The sequence below is a fragment of the Choloepus didactylus genome, chromosome 8, assembly GCF_015220235.1.
Source record: "Choloepus didactylus isolate mChoDid1 chromosome 8, mChoDid1.pri, whole genome shotgun sequence".
NCBI lineage: Eukaryota > Metazoa > Chordata > Mammalia > Pilosa > Megalonychidae > Choloepus > Choloepus didactylus.
In genome coordinates this window covers 76,857,384-76,869,194 of record NC_051314.1, presented here as the reverse complement: position 1 = coordinate 76,869,194, position 11,811 = coordinate 76,857,384, and the positions used below count along the sequence as shown (strand labels likewise).

Genomic DNA, 11,811 nt, shown 5'->3' with positions numbered 1-11,811 from the left:
GGAATGATGAAATCAAGGCCCTATGTAAATTTTCTTTAGTTTCTACCCTATTTTTTCTTGTCCTCATCTAGATTTAGTCTTATATTCAATATTCAGTATCAACCCTGATCAAGTCACTCCTTGCTTCTCACATAAACCAATCTCTTTTATAATGATACCTCTATTAAAAAAAAATGAAAACAGCTGTTTCAGGAAATCTAAGTATGACCTCACCCTCCACCTTTCCTTATCAGTGCTAAATGAATCAGGGGATTTACCATAAAATGTTGGTGCAATAGTACACACCATTTCTCCAAAACAAACCTACTCAAATGAGGGGAGAAATAATATTTTTTAAAAATCAGTATTTCTAAGCAGTAACAATAAAATATGTAAACAGCTCTCACAATATATTTTAGAACAAGGAATAAGTATAAAGATTTAGGATCTCAAACAAGCATTTACTAATGAAGAAACTTTAAAACCACAAGACACACAGATTTTATTGAATTGATCCAATCCAATATAAATGAAATAAAAACTCTCCCCAAAAGGACCTGATTTAAGTTAAAATGAAAATAGAAATATACTGGTAACGCCTGTTAAAAACTAAGACCTGCATTGAAATTAGAATAAAAAACATGACTGATACTCATGCTCTAACTGAAATATTAAATATTGAATGCACAGTATTTAAGCAAAAAGATGGCAGCAACTCCAAGGAAACTAATAGGGCTAACAAGCTGATATATAAAAAACAAGCAATACAAATATATAGGAGATGGAGAGAAGAGAAACAGAGAATGATATGAAAACTATAATCAATCAAATGATGTGCTTTTTAAAATGAAAACATAAATCATTTCAAGAGTCCAAAATACGTACACAATAATGTTCCTAAAAGAAAGATCAGCATTTAGTTACTTGTTAAATTCTTCACCATTTTCCAGTTCTGTGGCCCAATGTACTAAACTTTCTTTTATCCTTCTTCTGTTTCTTCAGGCCAATGCCCACCTTGGGCCCCTGTAAGCAGAAATCTTGAGCCCATTTTTCAACTGCCCAACCCCCATCAGTCCTCCAAGTCTCAGTTTAAATGACATACCACCAGGATCTTTTTCTGACCCCATCCTAATTCTCTACCGCCAACACTATACTAAGCCTAGATTAGGACTCAAGGCCACATTCCTGCCACAAACTAGTCTTTTGAGGTCATAAGTTTTACCAAACTGCAACTTCTATTTACTTGTGTGTATTCTACTCTAAATGGTAAAAGTCATGGAGATTGCCTGTCCTGTATACCAAATCCTAGCATGCATAATTTATGCCTACATCAAGCCAAATATTGATTACATAATAGATAATCTCCCAACACAGTGATTCGATACTTCTGACCATGCAAAATGAGGATCATTATGTGAAGAAAAACAATACAAAAGTAACATTTGACATTGATGTCTGTACAAAAGAAGAAAGGGCATGACTATTAACTTTCCGGTTAATTTTGTTTTAATTTCTCAGTGAAATAGTGAGAATGAAAGCCAAAATTTATTTAAAATTTACAATACTGATAACCTGAAAATGACCCTGCAAAATATTTTATAGTCATAATTTACACAAGGAGAAAATAAAGTTCAGAGAAGTTAATTATTGTTAGCAAGCAGGGACTCTAGGACTCAAAACCACTTTTACTGAATTTGAAATGATCTCTTTGTTCCAGTTTATGTAACTGTTTCTCCATAAAGATATTAAAATAACTTCAAGGAACATTCCAAAAAATGCCTACCAGCGCTGAAATCAAATAAGAATTATTTCATAAACTATGTAAAAGTAAAATGAATGCATTTACATACATTTATATTATTAATTCAATGTTAATTATAAATGTAATTATTGTAATTGGATAATATAAAAACTGTGAGATAGAATTTTTAAGTCAGATTACCAATATATAGAATTGAAGAGCAAGTACAAATGGTAGGAGGCAGTGAACGCCGAAAGCAAGAGAGGAAGGAAAAAAGAAAATAATCTATGTAATTTGAGATCTTCAATCTCATTTATAAAGTTTGTTCCCTAAGACTTACTCCCGGCAATTTTCTTGGTGGTGGTCCTCTGTTCTCCTATGTCAGAGCCTCCTAATGTGAGTCCATTAAAACACCGAGAGGGCCCTGCATGGATTTCCCAAAATCTTAGAGGGCCTAAAAGAGGGGTTCTCCAAGTTCAAGTTCACTCCACAAACCAGGACCAACAATGTTTAGTAGCTTTCCAAATTTCAACCAGACAAAGGTATTTAGGTAGGTACATTTACCCTATGGTTATGATTTAACTTCAGATTTCTTAAACACTTAATGCCATAAGCTATATTACAATCTTATATCCAGGAAAACACACACACACACACACACACACACACACACACTCCAGATTGCTACAGATATCAACTTTGGTTAACTTTTAATGTTTGTTTCTATCTCCATGTGGGAGTTCCTTTGCCTATACCATCAAGATGGTGTAGATTTCAGGTTCTGAATGTCAGTTCCTTAGTGATATCACTTTATATGACTGCTAACACACTAATAATTTCTGTCTTCTTTGACCAAAGCTGAATAATCACGATCTACACAAGCCTGGATATCCTCTGATCTCACCTCTGGGTCACATATATATATACAATTAACAGTATTGAACTTCTAAACCATAATGTGGTACTAAATAATTGGTATTAAATAATCACACACTTAATGTGAGTCCCAAACAAATTAAGAAATAGACACAGGACTCAGATGGGTATACATATTTGCTTCTTTCATGATAAATGTAGATTGAAAAATGTGACTGGGATGAGAGGGTTCCTTAAACTGACCAGACTCACCTGCCAAGTTAGAAGTAGAACATTTCTAAAATTGCAAGGCCAGGGCACTCTATACTAAGTGAGCTAACTCAATGCCACAGACAGAAGACAGTGGCTTGCTTGTTTTATGGGTAGGAAGTCTCTGAGATGGAAAGGAAAAGGTCAAGTCATTCATGAGCAGGGATTTTATACCCATCTTAACAAGCAGATAAATTTTGTAGAAAACTAAGCAATAATCTAAGTTTATTAACTATTCCCCAATGGAAATGTTTGAACATATACAAAAGGAGGATACAGTTCACAGTTAGTGTGTTTGAATCAAAATACAAGCAAGACCCACACATCACATTTGGTTGTTATTTTTTTAATCTCCAAAGTTTCTTTCATTTTATTAATTGCATCATTCAGTGGAGAAACCAACTTATTTGTACTGTATAATGTGCTAGATTATATATGTAATTGCATCCTTTATGGTATTAGTTAACTGTTTATCACCCACTTTCTTATGTGTTAATTAGATCTAGATTCTTTATTAGATTTACCTTCCTATTTTTAGTCAAAAATAGTTAATAGGTGAAGTCCTATGCTCCTTACCGCATTGCATCATGAGACAAATAATCTCTGGCTGACCTGTTCTTAATAATGCCTAGATTGATCAGTGTGTTCAGGTATTGTCAACCTGATACCTCTATTGTAAATTTCCACATCAAAATTTCAGTAATAGTCTTTAGCATACTCTAATGCAATGCCTAATCCATAATATCATTATTATGTCTAAAATGTTAGGGTTTTTTGGATTTTTGTGAATTAACCCCTTCTTTCATCTATTTGATTATCTGAAATACAGTATATACAGGAAAGACAGCACAAATATTTAGTTATTTCCCCCATGTACCAATATTTTGGGGTGGAAATTTACTGTGCTAGCAAGTTCCAACAAAAATTAATCAGGTTACTTCCTTTTATAATGTTACAAATTCATAGATTTTTACATATTTGATGTCTTTCTATCTATTACAATCATTACCATATTTTTATGCTCAAATTATCTCATCTTAGGCTGGTGGGAAAGTTTCAAATTGGCTTCTATGTCTTCACAATATGATGTTTTTGCTTTCTTTCCCTCTAGCACAACAAGATGTTCCAAGCTCAGTTTGTATGTATCCCACCCCTAACCTAGAAACAACTATTTCTCCATGAAACCCTGGTTCCTCTCGATGGGAAATAGTATTTAGAGACCACAGTCCACTGTCAGAATGTCTTAGAACCTAACATGGCCCCAATTAATGTCAAAGAATTTTCACTATCTAATTGTACAGGTTTAGTGCCTGCCCTTAGAATGGACTCAGAAAATAAACTCTTCATATTTTCACCCATTAACAAGTTCATCAATCAACTAGACGTATACTCAAACTTAATAGCTGCTATATTTTCAATAAATTTGAAGACTCTTTTCCTTAATTAATACCTGTTTAAGGCTCAAACTGCTTTAGGTGTAAGTTTTCCACTTCTATATAGAGTCTATATCACAATTTTATTTGTGGTATTAATCAGCTATTTAACTCTCCCTACAGGAATAGTTGGTGATCCTGGAATCAATTCATAAATACTTCTTCAGGCCTTGAATTATAACCCTACCTCATCATTACTGTATGTAGGCATGTTCATTTGACAACTAAATATTCAGTCTTATTGGTATAAAATGCATATTTTCCCTAGCCTTCTTAGGTTTAAACTTAGCTTTGGATAGCTATTTTTAATTGAATTTGCATCTTAATCTTGAAGAAAAATAGGAATGTAAGTCTCCTCTTCTATTCTGATGTTTTTAGTAACTCAATCTTGGAATAACTTTAGGAAGTCACTAAACATGAGAGCTATTTTATCTCAGGGTGCTAGATATAGATATACCAAAATTCAGAGCTTTTATTTTGAAAGGCATTCTACATTACATCAAATCTGTGGGTTCTAAAATGAAATATTTTGCACCTTATCCTTATTGTGGACTAAATAAGATACAAGGTTATAATTTGGAGCATATTATCAAACTTATGTGACCATATATACTTCTATGTTTGTTCTATTAACAGAGCCAAATCTGTAGACCTCAACCATTGTGCTTTCAAAGGTTTGAACAGAATTGATCTGAGAAATATTTTGCCCTATCTTCAGATACCCCTACAGACTAATTCAAAACTCAAAAGAAAATATTCAAAATGGAATTATGCTACAAAAGCAACTGATAGAAGTTAAAAAGCAAGTAATTATATATTTTATATAAGCCAATTTTCTAATGGATTTTAGAGGAAGTTTCATATTCTATCTCTAGCAGAGACTCTGAAATTGACCTCTTAAAATCAAGTTGGCAGGGAGCAGCCATTCAAAGAGAGAATCAGAAATGTAAATCCAAAGTCTTCAAAGGGAAACAGAGGGTGGGGAAAGATCTGCGGCAAGTGATGGTAGAGAACAGAGATGATGAAGAGAGAGAGGTTCTACTTCCAATTTCATGAAGCATGACAGAAAATCAAGAAATACGGGCAAGTTTTCCCTGGACTCAGGCCATACTGAGATCTTCGCAACTCTATACCAAGTGGAATACAGGTAATTACAATGTTCTTTATCCTGGAAGTTTACCAAAGGATTTGTTTCTCACTCAAGCATAAAACATTCCCCAATAATTCCCTAGTTTCCTTTAATTTGAGAATTTCCAATTTCCCTTCTATAATTTGTAAATGCCACTTCTTATTATAGGGAATTTGCATTACTGTATTCACATTCTCTTTCCCACATTTCTTTTAATCTATAGCCATACTTGACAGTAGAGTCAACCGGGTTAAACAAGAAGAAAAAAAAAAACCACTGACTAGATAGATGAGGAGCTAATCTTCATCACTATTATTATCAGGAACAACACCAAAAGTTCAACTAATTGAAACAGAATGTTCAAATATAAGCTAACATTATATGGCGAAATAATTATTACATTAAAATAAGGAATGTTTCATATAAAAGAGAAAATATCTTTATTCAATCAAGGAAATTCTATGGACAAAATAGAATACACCTTTGGCTTTGAAGTAAGACAACAAAATAATTTCTTACATTATAATTTAATTCACTACTGTTATAACTGGATTTATCTGTTTCATAAATTTAAAATTTTAGAATTTTAATTAAAAAACAATTCCATTATGTGTCATACAAAATTATTCTTATTTATTCTTATTTATTCATCACATACACAAAGATCAAAATTTACTTTGCTCTTGCCAAATGAAAAAGCACTCTATAGAATAATTACAAATTAAACCCTACTCTGATTTAATTGTAATTTGTATAATCTGTTCACACATAAATATGACACTTTTGAAACATATTTATTCCCAAGAGCATAAGACTATATCTATTATTGTTGAAATGTTTTCCTTGACTAAATAGTTGACTTCAGGATTTCTTTTAAATATTCAGTTTCTTCTTAAAAATATGATTCTACCTACAAACACTCCATTTATTGTCAAGTTCTGAAAAGGCATCTAACATGCAAGCTCAGAGAGAGCCTCACTGAAAACATTTGTTTCAACCAATATGATCTATGAATAATATCTCTTTAAAAACTGAATTTCTGAAGGGAATACAGGAACAGTTTTCATGCCAGAAATGACAGCATAGATGGGGACTCAAGATGGGCTCAAATTCCCAACATAATCTGGAAATATGAACAATTAGACAAGATAAACCAAGATAAAAAAACAGCAATATTTTCACTCACTTTTCCTTCATATATTTTTAAATTTTCTCATTTCTTTGAGGCAAATAAAACTTTCTGGGCCATATCCTTGAAGGCTTGTTTCACCTGCTGGTTCCTTAGGGTATAAATGAAGGGGTTCAATAAGGGAGCAACTAAAGTATTGAGTACAGCTACTCCTTTGCTTAAAGTTACTCTATCATTTGCTGATGGTTTTATGTACATGAAGATGTAACTACCATAAGAGATGGAAACAATAATCATGTGTGATGAACAGGTAGAAAAGGCTTTTGTCCTTTGCTGAGCAGAAGAGAATTTGAGAATTGTCTTGATGATGTAGCCATAGGAAAGAATCACTAACATCAATGTGACCATTAGTGTCACTACAGCCAAGAAAAAAGACATTAGTTCTAGGAAATGTGTATCTGAGCAAGAGATCTGCAGGATGGGAGAAGAATCACAAATAAAATGATCAATGACATTGGAAGCACAGAATTCCAACTTGAGTCCCATAATCACTGGGGGAAAAATAATCAGGAATCCGGTTATCCAAGAGCTGATTACAAGTTGGTAACAAACTCTATTGCTCATGATAGTGGTATAATGAAAGGGTTTACAGATGGCCACATAGCGGTCATAGGACATGGCAGCCAGAAGGTAAAACTCAGTCACCCCCAAGAAGATGAAGAAAAATAACTGAGTCATACAACCCATATAAGATATAGTTCTGTCCTTTGTCACAAGACTTACCAGGAATCTTGGAATACAAACAGTTGTGAATCAGATTTCTAAAAAGGAGAAATTCTGTAGGAAAAAAATACATTGGTGTCTTAAGGTGGGAATCCAGCAGAGTAAGAAAGATGATGGTTAAGTTTCCTGTCACACTCAATATGTAGGTAAAAAATAGAAACAGGAAAATTACAACCTGTAACTCAGGATCATCTGTCAGACCCAAAAGAATGACTTCAGTCTGCACTGAACGGTTCTTCATTTATCCCTTACAGGTGTTGTCAAAGCTAAACAAAAAGGCTGAAAAACAATATTGACAGGATTAGCTATTAGAGTCAATAAGAAAGGGCAAATAAAAGGGAAGAGAAGTTAACATTTATTGATCACCAATAATGTGCTAAATAGTATGCCTGAAGATTTATATTAATTATCTTATCAAAAGCTCCAACAACCCGCTTTGGGCAGAGTGTTACTATCCCCACTCTTTTAGAGAACAAAATGGAGGCTCAGATTAAATAGCTTTTCTGGGATATATTTCTAAATCCTAGCTTTCTAGCAAAAAGCTAGTGAACTTTTAACAAAAGTAATTGCCCAAGACACAATCTAGACAATCCATCCAGAATACCCTGGGTGAGATATAGGCACTACATACTTTTTTCAAAACTTTCCAGGTTCATAGACACATTGAGAAGTACTTCACTAATAATTCAAGGTAGAAACTGAATCCAAAGCCTTTTAAATACAAGACCATGGATTTTTTAACTCTATCACTCTGAATATCCATTATAAGTTCTTAGTCTTGAATTCATGAATAGATTTCAGTATGTTCTTGAATTCACTTAAATTCTGTGAAAACTGTGTGTGGGGAAGACATACAAATTTTTTTTTGAGAAAGGGAATATTGCAAAGAAAATGTTTATAAATCACTATAGTATATATTGCTGCTTCAAGAATGGCAACAAGACCAGCATTCAGACCTGTGCCAACAGCATTCCATGTGAAAACTACAGATAGGACCTAAAAATAATAGAAGCACAGCATCATAGAGCTAAAAGACATTTCCTAGATCATATTGTCCAATCTTGTACATAAGGATAAAGCTCCCTGTATAAAATTAAGAGAGAGGTCTATTTCTCCAGAATTTACTTTTAAGATTTCACTTATGATAATGGACAGATCTTAAGAGGAAAAAAAAAACTTCAGAACATAAATAAATATATAAGAAAGGAATAAATATTACTGTGAGATCAAAAAACTTGCCATCTGTTACAACCACATTTTAAACAGTAGTTTTCACTTCCTAAATACATTTTAGAAATTAACTACATTGTCTGTAAGATCTATATCAAGGTGCTTGCTTTCCTTTTCGGTAATGTTCTGTTAGCCAGATCATGGACTAGTTGGATTATTACCATAAGGAGTTTTTTATGAGATGGTCCCTAAGAGGCAAAAGAATCAAATAAGTCAGAAAAAAATCCATGTTCTTTTCTTTAGAATTTTCCTTATCTATGAAATCTTGCAATGCTGGTGGGGACCCTCTTTCCCAATATATTTCACCCTCTTCAACTGTCTTTTAAAATCTATTGTATACACAAAATTTTTACCTTTTCATTCATTTCTTTTTCTCAGTTCCCATTTCAAAAAGTTATATCTTCCCAGAACAATAATGTATAGCTTTCTTGTATAATTTCCTCTTATACTGAAAAAAAAAAAAACCTGACCTAGTCTGAGTATCAGAGTATCTGAGTCTGATATCTGAGTACCACCATGATTTCCAGAATCAAATGAGAAAGGATTTACAATAATTCATGCTATTGCCCATGTCTAAAAGTCTGTTGCCATTTATTGGCTGCTAAATGAAAATAAGGTATCCTTGCTCACATCTGTTCTTTAGTGAGCAGCAGCTTCATAACCAATATTTTTTTCTTTATTAATGAATGGATAGATATATCACTAGGAAGCTGGAATTAGGCAAAAAAAAAATTGCTAATCATAATGTAGCAAAATGATAGCCATGTAGTGACCATTTCTCTTTTAAGAGACCAGCTATTGATTCACTTTTGCTCAACTTATCCATTGTTATACTCAATCTATACAATGAATCAAAAAGAAAACAAAACCAATGTGCATATTTAGTTGCATTTTTATGAATGTGTACCCTTACAATTTATATTTGTATACTGCGGAATATAAATCTAATGGAAAAAAATCAAAACACTGGCAAATCTCTGCCTTTGATTTCCAAAAAATCACTTTAACTTACATTTAAAGACAAATTATCAAAACTCTAAAGCACATACCTTACTGTAGTTCCTGTATTTTCTTCTATATGCAAAAAGGGAGGTAAAAAGAGCTAGTCCAAAGCATTATGAATGTGCTCACAGTCTATACAACATTGTTTTAGCAAGAAAAATGGCATTTCAATTGTGACTCAATGCAGAAAGGCAGGAGCATGTAATCTGTGCTTCTGTAAATTTTCTACCAATGTTCTCTCATTCCTGTGAGTTTGATTTGAATTTGTAGGAATGTTCAGCACTCAGGTATATTTGGCTTGTATCCCAGATAAGATAAATTTCCTAGTGTTTCCTCCAACAATATTGGAATGGTATCATATCTATTATTAGTACAAGTGAAATACATTCTTATATTCTTTATAATTTGGAAAGGAAATATAAAAAAATTCAGAATATCTGATATAAAGTATCATCATATCCTCCAAGCAGGGAGATTTTTCATTACTAATTTTACAGTTTAAAAAAGCAAGTTATGTTTTATCATTTTATTAATTACTTACTCAAGGGATTCCATTGAGAGGGGAAAAGAAGCAAAACAACACAAAAGAAAACTTTCCCCTGGGATGAATGATCAGAAGACATTATGATGCACAATAAAACCAACTTATATAGCATATTGTAATAGAAGTGAAAGGCCGGCATATCTAAAGAGAAATGAGATTATTAAAAATCTACAAGAGAGTTAACAAGAGCAACTAGTGGACTATGATCACATTCATTTGGTTATCGAAGAACTAACTTTAATATTTCAGTTTAGTAGTATAAAATGCCATTATATGTACCACATTAAAAAAATCATTCATTCAGCAAATCCTTGAGGAGATGGCTGAAAAGTTATTTGTTTATTATATTGCATGCTCCAAGCTAATCAATTTGCAGATAGCTTACAACCGTATTTAAAGTATAACAGAAGAAGTACCTCAAGACTCAAAAAAGAAAAAAACCATTACTGAATGGAATGCGATATGAGGCTAAATGGGGATCTGAGAGTTGTGTCCATGGAATATAAAATATAGAACATTTGTAAAGGCATAGAAAAATAAGAAAGGATGACAATCTGTGTTAATGATTTTAAAGTGTTTCTTCCAAATACATTAAATAATATTAAAAGAAAGATGTGCTGATCCTTGACTTACCACATATGAAGGAAAGAGAAAACCCTGGAAGTGGAAAACAAATGCAGCATGATCCCACTAACATCCATTATTATAGAATGGCAAGGGCTAGGTATGTGCATGGGTCATGACATCATCCAGAGACCTAAAAGATAAAAGACCCATGGTGGTACTGACTCCTGGTTGGGAAGTTATGCCAGGTAAATAGCACATCTCTGTTTCATAAGATTACATTCTTTCAGGCAAATTACAGGCACTGTTTGTGATAATTCTTTACATAACAAACTATGAAATAAAACTCCATTGTATGGTTATTTGTGGCTCTGGATTATTCCTAATGCCCTCAGACTGTAGGGTCCTTGCAATTATAAAGAAAACATTTGGTAAATCTAAACTTTAAACCTTCCCTTTTATGGGATCTGAGAAATCTGAACACCTACAAAAATGTGAACACATTTACAAAAATAAAAAAATCATTTTAACTCTCAATAATGAACAACCCAGCCCTTTGGTGGAAAACATGAGGGAAAAAAAAAACACTCATTGGGTTGTAGGGACAGCTGAGAAGACAGAGGAATTGTTATTTAATGAAATTGAGTTGCTGAAAGGAATAAAAAAACTTTGGAAAACACTAAATTGAGGTTAACAGGATAGAAGAGGGCATTGCATCTATGAAATTAAAGCAAAGATTAGTAAAGGAAAAATATGAACTTGGAAAAATTTTAAAAATGAAAACATAATTTCCTAAAAACACAATTGAGCCAATGAGCAATACAGTGTATGCTATAGAAAACTAAATCACTGATGTCCAAAGAAGATTAAGAAATAACCCAGCAATCCAAATAATAATAATAATAATTAAAATGTTGTGAAATAAAAGACAGGAAATAGTTCTATAAGATCTAGTTTGCATAAAACATAATCTCCAGAAATAGAGAATTTACCTAATATGGGAAAAAGGAACTTTAAAAGAAAGTATATAACATATTTTTAAGCTAAAGAAAGACATGACTCTACAAATTGAAAGAGATCATCAAATAACAGACAGAATTATTATAAAATATCCACTTCTCAGTATATACCCAGAAGATCTGAAAGCAGTGA

General features: G+C 32.7%; 1 pseudogene; it reads right to left on the bottom strand.

Moving 5' to 3' along the window:
- Nucleotides 1-6,620: 6,620 nt before the first annotated feature.
- LOC119541343 lies at nucleotides 6,621-7,560 on the bottom strand (annotated as a pseudogene).
- Between the last annotated feature and the right edge of the window lie 4,251 nt (nucleotides 7,561-11,811).